Here is a 26,576-nt window from a genome sequence, read left to right on the forward strand (position 1 = left end):
CGTGTTCTATCAACATCACAGACTAATATCCGTATTCCACCATCATCACGGACTAATATCCATTTTCCCTTAACACCACAGACTACAAACCGTGTTCCATTAACGTCACAGACTAATATCCACATTCCATTAACATTACAGAGTTATATCCATATTCCATTAGAATCGCAGATTAATATGCGCATTCCATTATCATCAAAGACTGATATCCTTGTTCCATCAACATCACAGACTAATATCAGTATTCCATCAACATCACAGTCTAATATCCATATTCCATCAATATCACAGACTAATATCTGTATTCCATCAACATCACAGACTATTATCCTTATTCCATCAGCATTACATTTTACTATCTGCATTCCATTAACAGCTAAGACAGATATCCTTGTTCCATCAACATCACGGACTAACATCAGTATTCCATCAACATCACAGACAAATATCTGTATTCCTTTAAACTCTCAGACTTTTATCCATATGCCATCAACATCACCGACTAATATCAGTATTCCATCATCCACACGGACTAATGTCCATATTCCATCAACATCACAGACTAATATCCATATTCCACCAGCATTACAGGCTAATATCCGCATCCATTCAATATCACAGACTTATATCCGTATTCCTTCAAAATCACAGACTAATGTCCTTATTCCATTAACATCACAGACTAATATCAGTATTCCATCATCTTCACACACTAATATCCACGTTCCATCAAAATTACTGGCTAATATCTGTATTCCATCAACATCAAAGATTAATATCAGTATTCCATCAACATTACAGACTAATTTCCGCATAACTTCAACATCACAGACTGATTCCCATATTCCATTAGCATCACAGACTAATATCAGTATTCCACCAACATCACAGACCAATATCCATATTCCATCAACATCACAGTCTAATATCCATATTCCAAATACATCACAGACTAATATCCAATATCCATCAACATCATAGACCAATATGCATATTCCACCAGCATTACAGGCAAATATCTGTATTCCATCAACATCACAGGCTATTATCCTTATTCCATCAGCATTACATTTTAATATCTGTATTCCATTATCATCAAAGACAGATATTCTTGTTCCATCAACATCACGGATTAATATCAGTATTCATTCAACATCACAGACAAATATATGTATTCCTTTCAACTCTCAGACTAATATCCATATTCCATCAACATCACAGACTAATATCAGTATTCAGTCATCTACACGGACTAATGTCCCTATTCCATCAACATCACAGACTAATATCCATATTCCACCAACATTACAGACTAATATCCGCATCCCATCAAAATCAAAGACTTATATCCGTATTCCATCAAAATCACAGATTAATGTCCTTATTCCGTTAACATCACAGGCTCATATCAGTATTCCATCATCTTCACAGACTAATATCCACGTTCCATCAACATCACAGGCTAATATCTGTATACCATCAGCATCACAGACTAATATCTGTATTCCATCAACATCACAGAATAATTTCCACATAACATCAACATCACAGACTAATTCCCATATTCCACTGGCATCACAGACTAATATCAGTATTCCTTCAACATCACAGACCAATATCCGTATTCCATCAACATCACAGACAAATATCCATATTCCTTTAAATTCTCTGACTAATATCCGTATTCAATCAACATCACAGTCTAATATCTGTATTCCATCAACATCATAGTGTAATAAGCATATTCCATTATCATAACGGACTCATAACCTTTTTCAATTAACATCACAGACTAATATCCATCTTCCATCAACATCACAGACTAATATTAGTATGCCATCAACATCACAGTCTAATATTCATATTCCATCAACATCACAGACTAATATCCTTGTTCCATTAACATCACAGACTAATATCGGTATTACATCAACATCACAGTCTAATATCCATATTACATCCACATCACAGAATGATATCCGTATTCCAACAACATCACAGACAAATATCAACGTTCCATCAACATCACAGACTAATATCCGTATTCCATCAACATCACAGACAAATATCCTTGGTCCATTAACATCACAGACTAATATCTGTATGCCAGAAACAACACAGTCTAATATCCATATTCCATCAACATCACAGACTAATAACTGTATTCCATCAACATCACAGACTAATATCGATATTCCACCAACATTACAGACTAATATTCGTATCCCATCAGTATCACAGGCTTATATACGTGTTCCGTCAAAATCACAGACTAATGTCCTTATTCCGTTAACATCACAGACTAATATCAGTATTCCATCATCTTCACACACTAATATCCACGTTCCATTAACATCACAGGTAAATATCTGTATGCCATCAACATCACAGACTAATTTCCGCATAACAGCAACATCACAGACTAATTCTCATATTCCATTAGCATCACAGACTAATATCAGTATTCCATCAACATCACAGTCTAATATACATATTCCATCAACATCACAGACTAATAACCGTATTCCATCAACATGACAGACTAATACAGTATTCCATCAACATCACAGTCTAATATCCATTTTCCATCAACATCACAACTGATATCCGTAAACCATCGACATCACAGGCAAATATCATTGTTCCATTAACATCACAGAGTAATATCCATATTCCATCAACATCTCAGTCTAATGTCCGTATTCCATCAACATCGCAGACCAATATCAATATTCCACCAGCATTACAGCCAAATATCTGTATTCCATCAACATCACAGACTATTATCCTTATTCCATCAGCATTACATTTTAATATCTGTATTCCATTATTATCAAAGACAGATATCCTTGTTCCATCAACATCACGGACTAATATCAGTATTCAATCAACATCACAGATAAATATCCGTAATCCTTACAACTCTCAGACCAATATCCATATTCCAACAACATCACAGGCTAATATCAGTATTCAATCATCTACACGGAATAATGTCCCTATTCCATCAACATCACAGACTGATATCCATATTCCACCAACATTACAGACTAATATCCGCATCCCTTCAATATCACAGGCTTATATACGTATTCCGTCAAAATCACAGACATTTGTCCTTATTCCGTTAACATCACAGGCTAATATAAGTATTACATGATCTTCACAGACTAATATCCACGTTCCATCAACATCACAGGCAAATATCTGTATTCCATCAACATCACAGAATAATATCTGTATTCCATCAACATCACAGACTAATTTCCGCATAACAGCAATATCACAGCCTAATTCTCATATTCCATTAGCATCACAGACTAATATCAGTATTCCATCAACATCACAGACCAATATCCGTATTCCATCAACATCACAGACAAATATCCATATTCCTTTAAATTCTCTGACTAATATCCGTATTCCATCAACATCACAGTCTAATATCGGTATTCTATCAACATCACAGTGTAATAAGCATATTCCATTATCATCAAAGACTAATATCCATTTTCAATCAACATCACAGACTAATATCCATTTTCTATCAACATCACAGACTAATATCCGAATTCCATCAACATCACAGACTAATATCAGTATTCCATCAACATCACAGTCTAATATACATATTCCATTAACAAACAAACTAATATACGTATTCCATCATCCACATGGATTAATGTCTCTATTCCAGCAACATCACAGACTAATAACCATATTCCACCAGAATTACAGGCTAATATCCGTATTAAATTAACATCACAGACTATTATCTGTATTCCATCAACATCACAGACTAATTTCCGCATAACATCAACATCAATGACTAATTCCCATATTCCATTAGCATCACAGACTAATATCAGTATTCCATCAACATCACAGACAAATATCCATATTCCTTTAAATTCTCTGACTAATATCCGTATTCCATCAACATCACAGTCTAATATCTGTATTCTATCAACATCACAGTGTAATAAGCATATTCCATTATCATCAAAGACTAATATCCATTTTCAATCAACATCACAGACTAATATCCATATTCCATCAACATCACAGACTAATATCCGAATTCCATCAACATCACAGACTAATATCAGTATTCCATCAACATCACAGTCTAATATACATATTCCATTAACAAACAGACTAATATCCGTATTCCATCATCCACATGGATTAATGTCTCTATTCCAGCAACATCACAGACCAATAACCATATTCCACCAAAATTACAGGCTAAGATCCGTATTCTATTAACATCACAGACTAATATCTGTATTCCATCAACATCACAGACTAATTTCCGCATAACATCAACATCAATGACTAATTCCCATATTCCGTTAGCATCACAGACTAATATCAGTATTCCATCAACATCACAGACCAATATCCGTATTCCATCAACATCACAGACAAATATCCATATTCCTTTAAATTCTCTGACTAATATCCGTATTCCATCAACATCACAGTCTAATATCTGTATTCCATCAACATCATAGTGTAATAAGCATATCCCATTATCATCACGGACTAATATCCTTTTCCAATCAACATCACAGACTAATATCTGTACTCCATCAACATCACAGAATAATTTCCGCATAACAGCAACATCACAGACTAATTCCCATGTTAGTTTAGTATCACAGACTAATATCAGTATTCCATCAACATCACAGACCAATATCCGTATTCCATCAACATCACATTCTAATATCTGTATTCCATCAACCTCACAGTGTAATAAGGATACTCCATTATCATCGCAGACTAATATCCATTTTCAATCAACGTCACAGACTAATATCCATATTCCATCAACATCACAGACTAAAATCCTTATTCCATCAACATCACAGACTAATATCCATATTCCATCAACATTACAGACTAAAATCCGTATTGCATCATCTACACGGACTAATGTCCCAATCCATCAACATCACAGACCAATATCCGAATTCCATCAACATCACAGACTAATATCAGTATTGCATCAACATCACAGTCTAATATACATATTCCATTAACATACAGACTAATATCCATATTCCATCATCTACATGGACTAATGTCTCTATTCCATCAACATCACAGACTAATAACCATATTCCACCAAAATTACAGGCTAAGATCCGTATTCTATTAACATCACAGACTAATATCTGTATTCCATCAACATCACAGTCTGATATCAGTATTCCATTAACATCACAGACAAATATCATTATTCCATCAACATCACAGGCTCATATCCGTATTCCATCAACATCACAGACTAATATCAGTATCTCATCAAAATTACAGTCTAATATGCATATTCCATCAACATCACAGACTAATAACCATATTCCACCAAAATTACAGGCTAAGAACCGTATTCTATTAACATCACAGACTAATATCTGTATTCCATCAACATCACAGTCTGATATCAGTATTCCATTAACATCACAGACAAATATCATTATTCCATCAACATCACAGACTAATATCAGTATTCCATCAACATCACAGACCAATATTTCCTATTCCATCAACATCACAGACAAATATCCATATTCCTTTAAATTCTCTGACTAATATCCGTATTCCATCAACATCACAGTCTAATATCTGTATTCCATCAACATCATAGTGTAATAAGCATATCCCATTATCATCACGGACTAATATCCTTTTCCAATCAACATCACAGACTAATATCTGTACTCCATCAACATCACAGAATAATTTCCGCATAACAGCAACATCACAGACTAATTCCCATGTTAGTTTAGTATCACAGACTAATATCAGTATTCCATCAACATCACAGACCAATATCCGTATTCCATCAACATCACATTCTAATATCTGTATTCCATCAACCTCACAGTGTAATAAGGATACTCCATTATCATCGCAGACTAATATCCATTTTCAATCAACGTCACAGACTAATATCCATATTCCATCAACATCACAGACTAAAATCCTTATTCCATCAACATCACAGACTAATATCCATATTCCATCAACATTACAGACTAAAATCCGTATTGCATCATCTACACGGACTAATGTCCCAATCCATCAACATCACAGACCAATATCCGAATTCCATCAACATCACAGACTAATATCAGTATTGCATCAACATCACAGTCTAATATACATATTCCATTAACATACAGACTAATATCCATATTCCATCATCTACATGGACTAATGTCTCTATTCCATCAACATCACAGACTAATAACCATATTCCACCAAAATTACAGGCTAAGATCCGTATTCTATTAACATCACAGACTAATATCTGTATTCCATCAACATCACAGTCTGATATCAGTATTCCATTAACATCACAGACAAATATCATTATTCCATCAACATCACAGGCTCATATCCGTATTCCATCAACATCACAGACTAATATCAGTATCTCATCAAAATTACAGTCTAATATGCATATTCCATCAACATCACAGACTAATAACCATATTCCACCAAAATTACAGGCTAAGATCCGTATTCTATTAACATCACAGACTAATATCTGTATTCCATCAACATCACAGTCTGATATCAGTATTCCATTAACATCACAGACAAATATCATTATTCCATCAACATCACAGACTAATATCCGTATTCCATCAACATCACAGTCTCATATCAGTATCTCATCAAAATCACAGTCTATTATCCATATTCCATCTATATCACAGTCTAATATCCATATTCCATCAACATCACAGACTAATATCCATATTCAACCAACAATACAGTCAAATATCTGTATTCCGTCGACATCACAGACTATTATTCTTATTCCATCAACATTACATTTTGATATCTGTATTCCATTATCATCAAAGACTGATATCCTTATTCCATCAATATCATGGAATAATATCAGTATTCCATCAACATCAGAGACAAATATCCGTATTCCTTTAAACTCTCAGACTAATATCCATAATCCATCCACATCACAGACTAATATCAGTATTCCATCAACATCACAGTCTAATATCCATATTCCAAAAACATCACAGACTAATATTCTTATTTTATCAACATCAAAGACCAATATTCGGATTCCATCATCTACACGGACTAATGGCCCTATTCCATCAACATCACAGACTAATATCCATATTCCAGCAACATTACAGACTAATATCCGCATCTCATCAATATCACAGACTTATATCCGTATTCCATAAAAATCACAGACTAATGTCCTTATTCCATTAACATCACAGACTAATATCAGTATTCCATCATCTTCACAGACTAATATCCACATTCTATCAACATCACAGGCTAATATCTGTATTCCATCAACAACACAGACTAATAACTGTATTCCATCAACATCACAGCTTAATTTCCGCATAACATCAACATCACAGACTAATTCCCATATTCTATTACCATCACAGACTAATATCAGTATTCCATCAACATCACAGACCAATATTCCTATTCCATCAACATCACAGACAAATATCCATAGTCCTTAAGTTCTCTGCCTAATATCCGTATTCCATCAACATCACAGTCTTATATCTGTATTCCATCAACATAACAGTGTAATAAGCATATTCCATTATCATCACAGACTAATATCCATTTTCAATCAACATTTCAGACTAATACTCATATTCCATCAACATCACAGACTAATATCAGTATTCCATCAACATCACAGTCTAATATCCATATTCCATCAACATCACAGACTAATATCCTTGTTCCATTAACATCACAGACTAATATCGGTATTCCATCAACATCAGTCTAATATCCATATTCCATCCACATCACAGACTGATATCCGTATTCCAACAACATCACAGACAAATATCCTTGTTCCATTAACATCACAGACTAATATGTGTATGCCAGCAAAATCACAGACTAATATCCTTATTCCATCAACATCACAGACTAATAACCGTATTCCATAAACATCACAGAGTAATATACGTATTCCATCAACATGACAGACTAATGCAGTATTCCATCAACATCACAGTCTAATATCCATATTCCATCAACATCACAGACTGATATCCGTATTCCATCGACATCACAGACAAATATCCTTGTTCAATTAACATCACAGACTAATATCTGTATCCCAGCAACATCACAGACTAATATCCGTATTCCATCAACATCACAGACTAATATCCGCATTCCATCAATATCACAGACAAATATCCTTATTCCAGTAACATCACACACTAATATCTGTATTCCAATAACTTCACAGAATAATATCCATGTTCCATTAACATCACACCCTAATATCTGTTTCCCAACAACATCACAGAATAATATCCATATTCCATTAACAGACAGACTAATGTCGTACTCCATCAACATCACATACGAATATCAGTATTCCATCAACATTACAGTCTAATATCCATATTCCATCAATATCACAGTGTAATATCCATATTCCATCAACATCACAGACTAATATCAGTATTCCATCAACATCACAGGCTCATATCTGTATTCCATCAGCATCACAGACTATTATCAGTATCTCATCTAAATGACAGTCTAATATCCATATACCATCAATATCAAAGTCTAATACCCATATTCCATCAACATCGCAGATTAATATCCATATTCCTCCAACAAACCAGGCAAATATCTGTATTCCATCAACATCACAGACTATTATACTTATTCCATCAACATTACATTTTGATATCTGTATTCCATTATCATCAAAGACTGATATCCTTGTTCCATCAAAATCACGGACTAATATCAGTATTCCATCAACATCACAGACAAATATCCGTATTCCTTTAAACTCTCAGACTAATATCCATAATCCATCAACATCACAGACTAATATCAGTACTCCATCAACATCACAGTCTAATATCCATATTCCAAAAACATCACAGACTAATATCCGTATTTTATCAACATCACAAACTAATATTTGGATTCAATCATCTACACGGACTAATGGCCCTATTCCATCAACATCACAGGCTAATATCCATATACCACCAACATTACAGACTAATATCCGCATCCCATCAATATCACAGATTTATATCCGTATTCCGTCAAAATCACAGACTTATGTCCTTATTCCGTCGACATCACAAACTAATATCAGTAATCCATCATCTTCACGTACTAAGAACAGTATTCCATCAACATCACAGGCTAATATCAGTATTCCATCAACATCACAGACTAATTTCCGCATAACATCAACATCACAGACTAATTCCCATATTCCACTGGCATCACAGACTAATATCAGTATTCCTTCAACATCACAGACCAATATCCGTTTTCCATCAACATCACAGACAAATATCCATATTCCTTTAAATTCTCTGACTAATATCTGTATTCCATCAACATCACAGTCTAATATCTGTATTCCATCAACATCATAGTGTAATAAGCATATTCCATTATCATCACGGACTAATAACCTTTTTCAATCAACATCACAGACTAATATCCATCTTCCATCAACATCACAGACTAATATCAGTATGCCATCAACATCACAGTCTAATATTCATATTCCATCAACATCACAGACTAATATCCTTGTTCCATTAACATCACAGACTAATATCGGTATTCCATCAGCATCACAGTCTAATATCCATATTACATCCACATCACAGAATGATATCCGTATTCCAACAACATCACAGACAAATATCCACGTTCCATCAACATCACAGACTAATATCCGTATTCCATCAACATCACAGATAAATATCCTTTGTCCATTAACATCACAGACTAATATCTGTATGCCAGAAACAACACAGTCTAATATCCATATTCCATCAACATCACAGACTAATAACTGTATTCCATCAACATCACAGACTAATATCGATATTCCACCAACATTACAGACTAATATTCGCATCCTATCAATATCACAGGCTTATATACGTGTTCCGTCAAAATCACAGACTAATGTCCTTATTCCGTTAACATCACAGACTAATGTCAGTATTCCATCATCTTCACACACTAATATCCACGTTCCATTAACATCACAGGTAAATATCTGTATGCCATCAACATCACAGACTAATTTCCGCATAACAGCAACATCACAAACTAATTCTCATATTCCATTAGCATCACAGACTAATATCAGTATTCCATCAACATCACAGTCTAATATACATATTCCATCAACATCACAGACTAATAACCGTATTCCATCAACATAACAGAGTAATATACATATTCCATCAACATGACAGACTAATACAGTATTCCATCAACATCACAGTCTAATATCCATTTTCCATCAACAACACAACTGATATCCGTAAACCATCGACATCACAGGCAAATATCATTGTTCCATTAAAATCACAGACTAATATCCATATTCCATCAACATCTCAGTCTAATGTCCGTATTCCATCAACATCGCAGACCAATATCAATATTCCACCAGCATTACAGGCAAATATCTGTATTCCATCAACATCACAGACTATTATCCTTATTCCATCAGCATTACATTTTAATATCTGTATTCCATTATTATCAAAGACAGATATCCTTGTTCCATCAACATCACGGACTAATATCAGTATTCAATCAACATCACAGATAAATATCCGTATTCCTTACAACTCTCAGACCAATATCCATATTCCAACAACATCACAGGCTAATATCAGTATTCAATCATCTACACGGACTAATGTCCCTATTCCATCAACATCACAGACTGATATCGATATTCCACCAACATTACAGACTAATATCCGCATCCCTTCAATATCACAGGCTTATATACGTATTCCGTCAAAATCACAGACATTTGTCCTTATTCCGTTAACATCACAGGCTAATATCAGTATTCCATGATCTTCACAGACTAATATCCATGTACCATCAATATCACAGGCAAATATCTGTATTCCATCAACATCACAGACTAATATCTGTATTCCATCAACATCACAGACTAATTTCTGCATAACAGCAACATCACAGCCTAATTCTCATATTCCATTAGCATCACAGACTAATATCAGTATTCCATCAACATCACAGACCAATATCCGTATTCCATCAACATCACAGACAAATATCCATATTCCTTTAAATTCTCTGACTAATATCCGTATTCCATCAACATCACAGTCTAATATCGGTATTCTATCAACATCACAGTGTAATAAGCATATTCCATTATCATCAAAGACTAATATCCATTTTCAATCAACATCACAGACTAATATCCATTTTCTATCAACATCACAGACTAATATCCGAATTCCATCAACATCACAGACTAATATCAGTATTCCATCAACATCACAGTCTAATATACATATTCCATTAACAAACAGACTAATATACGTATTCCATCATCCACATGGATTAATGTCTCTATTCCAGCAACATCACAGACTAATAACCATATTCCACCAAAATTACAGGCTAATATCCGTATTAAAGTAACATCACAGACTAATATCTGTATTCCATCAACATCACAGACTAATTTCCGCTTAACATCAACATCAATGACTAATTCCCATATTCCATCAACATCACAGACTAATATCAGTATTCCATCAACATCACAGACAAATATCCATATCCCTTTAAATTCTCTGACTAATATCCGTATTCCATCAACATCACAGTCTAATATCTGTATTCTATCAACATCACAGCGTAATAAGCATATTCCATTGTCATCAAAGACTAATATCCATTTTCAATCAACATCACAGACTAATATCCATTTTCAATCAACATCACAGACTAGTATTCATATTCCATCAACATCACAGACTAATATCCGAATTCCATCAACATCACAGAAAAATATCAGTATTTCATCAACATCACAGTCTAATATACATATTCCATTAACAAACAGATTAATATGCGTATTCCATCATCTGCATGGACTAATGTCTCTATTCCATCAACATCACAGACTAATAACCATATTCCACCAAAATTACAGGCTAATATCCGTATTCTATTAACATCACAGACTAATATCTGTATTCCATCAACATCACAGACTAATATCCGTATTCCTTCAACATCACAGACAAATATCCTTGGTCCATTAACATCACAGACTTATATCTTTATGTCAGCAACATCACAGTCTAATAACCATATTCCATCAACATCACAGACTAATAACCGTATTCCATCAAAATTACAGAGTAATATACATATTCCATCAACATGACAGACAAATACAGTATTCCATCAACATTACATTCTAATATCCATTTTCCATCTACATCACAGACTGATATCCGTATTCCATCGACATCACAGACAAATATCCTTGTTCCATTAACATCACAGACTAATATCCATATTCCATCAACATCTCAGACAATTATCCGTATTCCATCAACATCGCAGACCAATATCCAAATTCCACCAGCATTACAGGCAAATATCTGTATTCCAAAAAACATCACAGACTATTATGCTTATTCCATCAGCATTACATTTTAATATCTGTATTCCATTATCATCAAAGACAGATATCCTTGTTCCATCAACATCACGGACTAATATCAGTATTCCATCAACATCACAGACAAATATACGTATTCCTTTCAACTCTCAGACTAATATCCATATTCCAACAACATCACAGGCTAATATCAGTATTCAATCATCTACACGGACTAAAGTCCCTATTCCATCAAAATCACAGACTGATATCCATATTCCACCAACATTACAGACTAATATCCGCATCCCATCAATATCACAGGCTTATATACGTATTCCGTTAAAATCACAGACTAATTTCCTTATTCCGTTAACATCACAGGCTAATATCAGTATTCCAGCATCTTCACAGTCTAATATCCAGGTTCCATCAACATCCCAGGCAAATATCTGTATTCCATCAACATCACAGGCAAATATCTGTATTCCATCAACATCACAGACTAATATCTGTATTCCATCAACATCACAGACTAATTTCCGCATAACAGCAACATCACAGCCTAATTCTCATATTCCATTAGCATCACAGACTAATATCAGTATTCCATCAACATCACAGACCAATATCCGTATTCCATCAACATCACAGACAAATATCCATATTCCTTTAAATTCTCTGACTAATATCCGTATTCCATCAACATCACAGTCTAATATCCTTATTCCATCAGCATTACATTTTAATATCTGTATTCCATTATCATCAAAGACAGATATCCTTGTTCCATCAACATCATGGACTAATATCAGTATTCCATCAACATCACAGACAAATATCCATATTCCTTTCAACTCTCAGACTAATATCCATATTTCAGCAACATCACAGACTAATATCAGTATTCAATCATCTACACGGACTAATGTCACTATTCCATCAACATCACAGACTAATATCCATATTCCACCAACATTACAGACTAATATCCCCATCCCATCAATTTCAAAGGTTTATATACGTATTCCGTCAAAATCACAGACTAATGTCATTATTCCTTTAACATCACCGGCTAATATCAGTATTCCATCATCTTCACAGTCTAATATCCACGTTCCATCAACATCACAGACAAATATCTGTATTCCATCAACATCACAGACTAATTTCCGCATAACAGCAACATCACAGACTAATTCCCATGTACCATTAACATCACAGACTGATATCAGTATTCCATCAACATCTAGACCAATATCCGTATTCCATCAACATTTCAGACAAATATCCATATTCCTTTAAATTCTCTGACTAATATCTGTATTCCATCAACATCACAGACTATTATCCTTAGTCCATCAGCATTACATTTTAATATCTGTATTCCATTATCATCAAAGACAGATATCCTTGTTCCATCAACATCACGGACTAATATCAGTATTCCATCAACATCAAAGACAAATATCCGTACTCCTTTCAACTCTCAGACTAATATCCATATTTCAGCAACATCACAGACTAATATCAGTATTCTATCAACATCAAAGTGTAATAAGCATATTCCATTGTCATCACAGACTAATATCCATTTTCAATCAACATCACAGACTAATATTCATATTCCATCAACATCACAGACTAATATCCGAATTCCATCAACATCACAGACTAATATCAGTATTTCATCAACATCACAGTCTAATATACATATTCCATTAACAAACAGATTAATATGCGTATTCCATCATCTGCATGGACTAATGTCTCTATTCCATCAACATCACAGACTAATAACCATATTCCACCAAAATTACAGGCTAATATCCGTATTCTATTAACATCACAGACTAATATCTGTATTCCATCAACATCACAGTTTAATATCCTTATTCCTTCAACATCACAGACAAATATCCTTGGTCCATTAACATCACAGACTTATATCTTTATGTCAGCAACATCACAGTCTAATAACCATATTCCATCAACATCACAGACTAATAACCGTGTTCCATCAAAATCACAGAGTAATATACATATTCCATCAACATGACAGACAAATACAGTATTCCATCAACATTACATTCTAATATCCATTTTCCATCTACATCACAGACTGATATCCGTATTCCATCGACATCACAGACAAATATCCTTGTTCCATTAACATCACAGACTAATATCCATATTCCATCAACATCTCAGACAATTATCCGTATTCCATCAACATCGCAGACCAATATCCATATTCCACCAGCATTACAGGCAAATATCTGTATTCCAAAAAACATCACAGACTATTATGCTTATTCCATCAGCATTACATTTTAATATCTGTATTCCATTATCATCAAAGACAGATATCCTTGTTCCATCAACATCACGGACTAATATCAGTATTCCATCAACATCACAGACAAATATACGTATTCCTTTCAACTCTCAGACTAATATCCATATTCCAACAACATCACAGGCTAATATCAGTATTCAATCATCTACACGGACTAAAGTCCCTATTCCATCAAAATCACAGACTGATATCCATATTCCACCAACATTACAGACTAATATCCGCATCCCATCAATATCACAGGCTTATATACGTATTCCGTTAAAATCACAGACTAATTTCCTTATTCCGTTAACATCACAGGCTAATATCAGTATTCCAGCATCTTCACAGTCTAATATCCACGTTCCATCAACATCCCAGGCAAATATCTGTATTCCATCAACATCACAGGCAAATATCTGTATTCCATCAACATCACAGACTAATATCTGTATTCCATCAACATCACAGACTAATTTCCGCATAACAGCAACATCACAGCCTAATTCTCATATTCCATTAGCATCACAGACTAATATCAGTATTCCATCAACATCACAGACCAATATCCGTATTCCATCAACATCACAGACAAATATCCATATTCCTTTAAATTCTCTGACTAATATCCCTTTTCCATCAACATCACAGTCTAATATCCTTATTCCATCAGCATTACATTTTAATATCTGTATTCCATTATCATCAAAGACAGATATCCTTGTTCCATCAACATCACGGACTAATATCAGTATTCCATCAACATCACAGACTAATATCCGAATTCCATCAACATCACAGACTAATATCAGTATTCCATCAACATCACAGTCTAATATACATATTCCATCAACATCACAGACTAATATCAGTATTCCATCAACATCACAGTCTAATATACATATTCCATCAACATCTCAGTCTAATATCCATATTCCATCAACATCGCAGAACAGTATCCATATTCCACCAGCATTACTGGCAAATATCTGTATTCCATCAACATCACAGACAATTATCCTTATTCCATCAGCATTACATTTTAATATCTGTATTTTATTATCATCAAAGACAGATATCCTTGTTCCATCAACATCACGGACTAATATCAGTATTCCATCAACATCACAGACAAATATACGTATTCCTTTCAACTCTCTGACTAATATCCATATTCCAACAACATCACAGGCTAATATCAGTATTCAATCATCTACACAGACTAATGTCCCCATTGCATCAACATCACAGACTGATATCTATATTCCAAAACATTACAGACTAATATCCGCATCCCATCAATATCACAGGCTTATATACGTATTCCGTTAAAATCACAGACTAATGTCCTTATTCCTTTAGCATCACCGGCTAATATCAGTATTCCATCATCTTCACAGTGTAATATCCACGTTCCATCAACATCACAGACAAATATCTGTATTCCATCAACATCACAGACTAATATCTGTATTCCATCAACATGACAGACTAATTTCTGCATAACAGCAACATCACAGACTAATTCCCATGTACCATTAACATCACAGACTGATATCAGTATTCCATCAACATCTAGACCAATATCCGTATTCCATCAACATTTCAGACAAATATCCATATTCCTTTAAATTCTCTGACTAATATCTGTATTCCATCAACATCACAGACTATTATCCTTATTCCAAAAGCATTACATTTTAATATCTGTATTCCATTATCATCAAAGACAGATATCCTTTTTCCATCAACATCACGGACTAATATCAATATTCCATCAACATCACAGACAAATATCCGTATTCCTTTCAACTCTCAGACTAATATCCATATTTCAGCAACATCACAGACTAATATCAGTATTCTATCAACATCAAAGTGTAATAAGCATATTCCATTGTCATCAAAGACTAATATCCATTTTCAATCAACATCACAGACTAATATCCATTTTCAATCAACATCACAGACTAATATTCATATTCCATCAACATCACAGACTAATATCCGAATTCCATCAACATCACAGACTAATATCAGTATTTCATCAACATCACAGTCTAATATACATATTCCATTAACAAACAGATTAATATGCGTATTCCATCATCTGCATGGACTAATGTCTCTATTCCATCAACATCACAGACTAATAACCATATTCCACCAAAATTACAGGCTAATATCCGTATTCTATTAGCATCACAGACTAATATCTGTATTGCATCAACATCACAGACTAATATCCGTATTCCTTCAACATCACAGACAAATATCCTTGGTCCATTAACATCACAGACTTATATCTTTATGCCAGCAACATCACCGTCTAATAACCATATTCCATCAACATCACAGACTAATAACCGTATTCCATCAAAATCACAGAGTAATATACATATTCCATCAACATGACAGACAAATACAGTATTCCATCAACATTACATTGTAATATCCATTTTCCATCTACATCACATACTGATATCCGTATTCCATCGACATCACAGACAAATATCCTTGTTCCATTAACATCACAGACTAATATCCATATTCCATCAACATCTCAGACAATTATCCGTATTCCATCAACATCGCAGACCAATATCCATATTCCACCAGCATTACAGGCAAATATCTGTATTCCAAAAAACATCACAGACTATTATGCTTATTCCATCAGCATTACATTTTAATATCTGTATTCCATTATCATCAAAGACAGATATCCTTGTTCCATCAACATCACGGACTAATATCAGTATTCCATCAACATCACAGACAAATATATGTATTCCTTTCAACTCTCAGACTAATATCCATATTCCAACAACATCACAGGCTAATATCAGTATTCAATCATCTACACGGACTAATGTCCCTATTCCATCAAAATCACAGACTGATATCCATATTCCACCAACATTACAGACTAATATCCGCATCCCATCAATATCACAGGCTTATATACGTATTCCGTTAAAATCACAGACTAATTTCCTTATTCCGTTAACATCACAGGCTAATATCAGTATTCCAGCATCTTCACAGTCTAATATCCACGTTCCATCAACATCCCAGGCAAATATCTGTATTCCATCAACATCACAGGCAAATATCTGTATTCCATCAACATCACAGACTAATATCTGTATTCCATCAACATCACAGACTAATTTCCGCATAACAGCAACATCACAGCCTAATTCTCATATTCCATTAGCATCACAGACTAATATCAGTATTCCATTATCATCACAGACCAATATCCGTATTCCATCAACATCACAGACAAATATCCATATTCCTTTAAATTCTCTGACTAATATCCGTATTCCATCAACATCACAGTCTAATATCTGTATTCTATCAACATCACAGTGTAATAAGCATATTCCATTATCATCAAAGACTAATATCCATTTTCAATCAACATCACAGACTAATATCCATTTTCTATCAACATCACAGACTAATATCCGAATTCCATCAACATCACAGACTAATATCAGTATTCCATCAACATCACAGTCTAATATACATATTCCATCAACATCACAGACTAATATCAGTATTCCATCAACATCACAGTCTAATATACATATTCCATCAACATCTCAGTCTAATATCCATATTCCATCAACATCGCAGAACAGTATCCATATTCCACCAGCATTACTGGCAAATATCTGTATTCCATCAACATCACAGACAATTATCCTTATTCCATCAGCATTACATTTTAATATCTGTATTTTATTATCATCAAAGACAGATATCCTTGTTCCATCAACATCACGGACTAATAGCAGTATTCCATCAACATCACAGACAAATATACGTATTCCTTTCAACTCTCTGACTAATATCCATATTCCAACAACATCACAGGCTAATATCAGTATTCAATCATCTACACAGACTAATGTCCCCATTGCATCAACATCACAGACTGATATCCATATTCCAAAACATTACAGACTAATATCCGCATCCCATCAATATCACAGGCTTATATACGTATTCTGTTAAAATCACAGACTAATGTCCTTATTCCGTTAACATCACAGGCTAATATCAGTATTCCATCATCTTCACAGACTAATATCCACGTTCCATCAACATCACAGGCTAATATCTGTATTCCATCAACATCACAGACTAATATCTGTATTCCATCAACATCACAGACTAATATCTGTATTCCATCAACATCACAGACTAATATATGTATTCCATCAACATCACAGACTAATATCTGTATTCCATCAACATCACAGACTAATATCTGTATTCCATCAACATCACAGACTAATTTCCACATAACAGCAACATCACAGCCTAATTCTCATATTCCATTAGCATCACAGACTAATATCATTATTCCATCAACATCACAGACCAATATCCGTATTCCATCAACATCACAGACTGATATCCATATTCCACCAACATTACAGACTAATATCCGCATCCCATCAATATCACAGGCTTATATACGTATTCCGTCAAAATAACAGACTAATGTCCTTATTCCGTTAACATCACAGGCTAATATCAGTATTCCATCATCTTCACAGTGTAATATCCACGTCCCATCAACATCACAGACAAATATCTGTATTCCATCAACATCACAGACTAATATCTGTATTCCATCAACATCACAGACTAATTTCCGCATAACAGCAACATCACAGACTAATTCCCATATACCATTAACATCACAGACTGACATCAGTATTGCATCAACATCTAGACCAATATCCGTATTCCATCAACATTTCAGACAAATATCCATATTCCTTTAAATTCTCTGACTAATATCTGTATTCCATCAACATCACAGTCTAATATCTGTATTCTATCAACATCAAAGTGTAATAAGCATATTCCATTGTCATCAAAGACTAATATCCATTTTCAATCAACATCACAGACTAATATCCATTTTCAATCAACATCACAGACTAATATCCATATTCCATCAACATCACAGACTAATATCCGAATTCCATCAACATCACAGACTAATAACAGTATTTCATCAACATCACAGTCTAATATACATATTCCATTAACAAACAGATTAATATGCGTATTCCATCATCTGCATGGACTAATGTCTCTATTCCATCAACATCACAGACTAATAACCATATTCCACCAAAATTACAGACTAATATCCGTATTCTATTAACATCACAGACTAATATCTGTATTCCATCAACATCACAGAGTAATATCCGTATTCCATCAACATCACAGACAAATATCCTTGGTCCATTAACATAACAGACTAATTTCTTTATGCCAGCAACATCACAGTCTAATATCCATATTCCATCAACATCACAGACTAATAACCGTATTCCATCAAAATCACAGCGTAATATACATATTCCATCAACATTACAGACTAATACAGTATTCCATCAACATTACATTCTAATATCCATTTTCCATCAACATCACAGACTGATATCCGTATTCCATCGACATCACAGACAAATATCCTTGTTCCATTTACATCACAGGCTAATATCCATATTCCATCAACATCTCAGACAATTATCCGTATTCCATCAACATCGCAGACCAATATCCATATTCCACCAGCATTACAGGCAAATATCTGTATTCCATAAAACATCACAGACTATTATGCTTATTCCATCAGCATTACATTTTAATATCTGTATTCCATTATCATCAAAGACAGATATCCTTGTTCCATCAACATCACGGACTAATATCAGTATTCCATCAACATCACAGACAAATATACGTATTCCTTTCAACTCTCAGACTAATATCCATATTCCAACAACATCACAGGCTAATATCAGTATTCAATCATCTACACGGACTAATGTCCCTATTCCATCAAAATCACAGACTGATATCCATATTCCACCAACATTACAGACTAATATCCGCATCCCATCAATATCACAGGCTTATATACGTATTCCGTTAAAATCACAGACTAATTTCCTTATTCCGTTAACATCACAGGCTAATATCAGTATTCCAGCATCTTCACAGACTAATATCCACGTTCCATCAACATCCCAGGCAAATATCTGTATTCCATCAATATCACAGGCAAATATCTGTATTCCATCAACATCACAGACTAATATCTGTATTCCATCAACATCACAGACTAATTTCCGCATAACAGCAACATCACAGCCTAATTCTCATATTCCATTAGCATCACAGACTAATATCAGTATTCCATCAACATCACAGACCAATATCCGTATTCCATCAACATCACAGACAAATATCCATATTTCTTTAAATTCTCTGACTAATATCCGTATTCCATCAACATCACAGTCTAATATCTGTATTCTATCAACATCACAGTGTAATAAGCATATTCCATTATCATCAAAGACTAATATCCATTTTCAATCAACATCACAGACTAATATCCATTTTCTATCAACATCACAGACTAATATCCGAATTCCATCAACATCACAGACTAATATCAGTATTCCATCAACATCACAGTCTAATATACATATTCCATCAACATCACAGACTAATATCAGTATTCCATCAACATCACAGTCTAATATACATATTCCATCAACATCTCAGTCTAATATCCATATTCTATCAACATCGCAGACCAGTATCCATATTCCACCAGCATTACTGGCAAATATCTTTATTCCATCAACATCACAGACTATTATCCTTATTCCATCACCATTACATTTTAATATCTGTATTTTATTATCATCAAAGACAGATATCCTTGTTCCAACAACATCACGGACTAAAATCAGTATTCCATCAGTATCACAGACAAATATACGTATTCCTTTCAACTCTCTGTCTAATATCCATTTTCCAACAACATCACAGGCTAATATCAGTATTCAATCATCTACACAGACTAATGTCCCTATTGCATCAATATCACAGACTGATATCCATATTCCACCAACATTACAGACTAATATCCGCATCCCATCAATATCACAGGCTTATATACGTATTCCGTTAAAATCACAGACTAATGTCCTTATTCCGTTAACATCACAGGCTAATATCAGTATTCCATCATCTTCACAGACTAATATCCACGTTCCATCAACATCACAGGCTAATATATGTATTCCATCAACATCACAGACTAATATCTGTATTCCATCAACATCACAGACTAATATCTGTATTCCATCAACATCACAGACTAACTTCCGCATAACAGCAACATCACAGCCTAATTCTCATATTCCATTAGCATCACAGACTAATATCAGTATTCCATCAACATCACAGACCAATATCCGTATTCCATCAACATCACAGACTGATATCCATATTCCACCAACATTACAGACTAATATCCGCATCCCATCAATATCACAGGCTTAAATACGTATTCCGTCAAAATCACAGACTAATGTCCTTATTCCGTTAACATCACAGGCTAATATCAGTATTCCATCATCTTCACAGTGTAATATCCACGTTCCATCAACATCACAGACAAATATTTGTATTCCATCAACATCACAGACTAATATCTGTATTCCATCAACATCACAGACTAATTTCCGCATAACAGCAACATCACAGACTAATTCCCATATACCATTAACATCACGGACTGATATCAGTATTCCATCAACATCTAGACCAATATCCGTATTCCATCAACATTTCAGACAAATATCCATATTCCTTTAAATTCTCTGACTAATATCTGTATTCCATCAACATCACAGTCTAATATCTGTATTCTATCAACATCAAAGTGTAATAAGCATATTCCATTATCATCAAAGACTAATATCCATTTTCAATCAACATCACAGACTAATATCCATATTCAATCAACATCACAGACTAATATCCGAATTCCATCAACATCACAGACTAATATCAGTATTCCATCAACATCACAGTCTAATCTACATATTCCATTAACAAACAGACTAATATCCGTATTCCATCATCCACATGGAATAATGTCTCTATTCCAGCAACATCACAGATTAATAACCATATTCCACCAAAATTACAGGCTAATATCCGTATTAAATTAACATCACAGACTAATATATGTATTCCATCAACATCACAGACTAATTTCCGCATAACATCAACATCAATGACTAATTCCCATATTCCATTAGCATCACAGACTAATATCAGTATTCCATTAACATCACAGACCAATATCCGTATTCCATCAACATCACAGACAAATATCCATATTCCTTTAAATTCTCTGACTAATATCTGTATTCCATCAACATCATAGTCTAATATCTGTATTCCATCAACATCATAGTGTAATAACCATATTCCATTATCATCACGGACTAATATCCTTTTCCAATCAACATCACAGACTAATATCCATCTTCCATCAACATCACAGACTAATATCAGTATTCCATCAACATCACAGTCTAATATCCATATTCCATCAACATCACTGACTAATATCCATATTCTATCAACATCACAGACTCAAGTCCGTATTCCATCATCTACACGGACTAATGTCCCAATCCATCAACATCAAAGTCTAAGATCCGTGTTCCATCATCTACACTGACTAATGTCCCTATTCCATCAACATCTCAGATTGATATCCATATTCCTCCAACATTGCAGAATAATGCTCGTGTTCTATCAACATCACAGACTAATATCCATTTTCCACCATCATCACGGACTAATATCCATTTTCCATTAACACCACAGACTACAAACCATGTTCCATCAACGTCACAGACTAATATCTGCATTCCATTAACATTACAGAGTTATATCGATATTCCATTAGAATCGCAGACTAATATGCGCATTCCATTATCATCAAAGACTGATATCCTTGTTCCATCAACATCACAGAATAATATCAGTATTCCATCAACATCACAGTCTAATATTCATATTCCATCAACATCACAGACTTATATCCATATTCCATCAACATCGCAGACCAATATTCTTAATCCTCCAACATTACAGGCAAATATCTGTATGACATCAACATCACAGACTATTATCCTTATTCCATCAGCATTACATTTTACTATCTGTATTCCAATATCATCTAAGACAGATATCCCTGTTCCATCAACATCACGGACTAATATCCATATTCCACCAACATTACAGACTAATATCCGCATCCCATCAATATCACAGGCTTAAATACGTATTCCGTCAAAATCACAGACTAATGTCCTTATTCCGTTAACATCACAGGCTAATATCAGTATTCCATCATCTTCACAGTTTAATATCCACGTTCCATCAACATCACAGACAAATATCTGTATTCCATCAACATCACAGACTAATATCTGTATTCCATCAACATCACAGACTAATTTCCGCATAACAGCAACATCACAGACTAATTCCCATATACCATTAACATCACAGACTGATATCAGTATTCCATCAACATCTAGACCAATATCCGTATTCCATCAACATTTCAGACAAATATCCATATTCCTTTAAATTCTCTGACTAATATCTGTATTCCATCAACATCACAGTCTAATATCTGTATTCTATCAACATCACAGTGTAATAAGCATATTCCATTATCATCAAAGACTAATATCCATTTTCAATCAACATCACAGACTAATATCCATTTTCTATCAACATCACAGACTAATATCCGAATTCCATCAACATCACAGACTAATATCAGTATTCCATCAACATCACAGTCTAATATACATATTCCATCAACATCACAGACTAATATCAGTATTCCATCAACATCACAGTCTAATATACATATTCCATCAACATCTCAGTCTAATATCCATATTCCATCAACATCGCAGAACAGTTCCATATTCCACCAGCATTACTGGCAAATATCTGTATTCCATCAACATCACAGACAATTATCCTTATTCCATCAGTATTACATTCTAATATCTGTATTTTATTATCATCAAAGACAGATATCCTTGTTCCATCAACATCACGGACTAATATCAGTATTCCATCAACATCACAGACAAATATACGTATTCCTTTCAACTCTCTGACTAATATCCATATTCCAACAACATCACAGGCTAATATCAGTATTCAATCATCTACACAGACTAATGTCCCCATTGCATCAACATCACAGACTGATATCCATATTCCAAAACATTACAGACTAATATCCGCATCCCATCAATATCACAGGCTTATATACGTATTCCGTTAAAATCACAGACTAATGTCCTTATTCCGTTAACATCACAGGCTAATATCAGTATTCCATCATCTTCACAGACTAATATCCACGTTCCATCAACATCACAGGCTAATATCTGTATTCCATCAACATCACAGACTAATATCTGTATTCCATCATCATCACAGACTAATATCTGTATTCCATCAACATCACAGACTAATATCTGTATTCCATCAACATCACAGACTAATATCTGTATTCCATCAACATCACAGACTAATATCTGTATTCCATCAACATCACAGACTAATTTCCGCATAACAGCAAAATCACAGCCTAATTCTCATATTCCATTATCATCACAGACTAATATCATTATTCCATCAACATCACAGACCAATATCCGTATTCCATCAACATCACAGACTGATATCCATATTCCACCAACATTACAGACTAATATCCGCATCCCATCAATATCACAGGCTTATATTCGTATTCCATTAAAATCACAGACTAATTTCCTTATTCCGTTAACATCACAGGCTAATATCAGTATTCCAGCATCTTGACAGACTAATATCCACGTTCCATCAACATCACAGGCAAATATCTGTATTCCATCAACATCACAGACTAATATCTGTATTCCATCAACATCACAGACTAATTTCCGCATAACAGCAACATCACAGCCTAATTCTCATATTCCATTAGCATCACAGACTAATATCAGTATTCCATCAACATCACAGACCAATATCCGTATTCCATTAACATCACAGATAAATATCCATATTCCTTTAAATTCTCTGACTAATATCCGTATTGCATCAACATCACAGTCTAATATCTGTATTCTATCAACATCACAGTGTAATATGCATATTCCATTATCATCAAAGACTAAAATCCATTTTCAATCAACATCACAGACTAATATCCATTTTCTATCAACATCACAGATTAATATCCGAATTCCATCAACATCACAGACTAATATCAGTATTCCATCAACATCACAGTCTAATATACATATTCCATTAACAAACAGACTAATATCCGTATTCCATCATCCACATGGATTAATGTCTCTATTCCAGCAACATCACAGACTAATAACCATATTCCACCAAAATTACAGGCTAATATCCGTATTAAATTAACATCACAGACTAATATCAGTATTCCATCAACATCACGGACTAATTTCCGCATAACATCAACATCAATGACTAATTCCCATATTCCAAGAGCATCACAGACTAATATCAGTATTCCATCAACATCACAGACCAATATCCGTATTCCATCAACATCACAGACAAATATCCATAATCCTTTAAATTCTCTGACTAATATCCGTATTCCATCAACATCACAGTCTAATATCTGTATTCTATCAACATCACAGTGTAATAAGCATATTCCATTATCATCAAAGACTAATATCCATTTTCAATCAACATCACAGACTAATATCCATATTCCATCAACATCACAGACTAATATCAGTATTCCATCAACATCACAGTCTAATC

Source organism: Carcharodon carcharias, chromosome 26 (genome assembly GCF_017639515.1).
Source record: "Carcharodon carcharias isolate sCarCar2 chromosome 26, sCarCar2.pri, whole genome shotgun sequence".
Classification (NCBI taxonomy): domain Eukaryota; kingdom Metazoa; phylum Chordata; class Chondrichthyes; order Lamniformes; family Lamnidae; genus Carcharodon; species Carcharodon carcharias.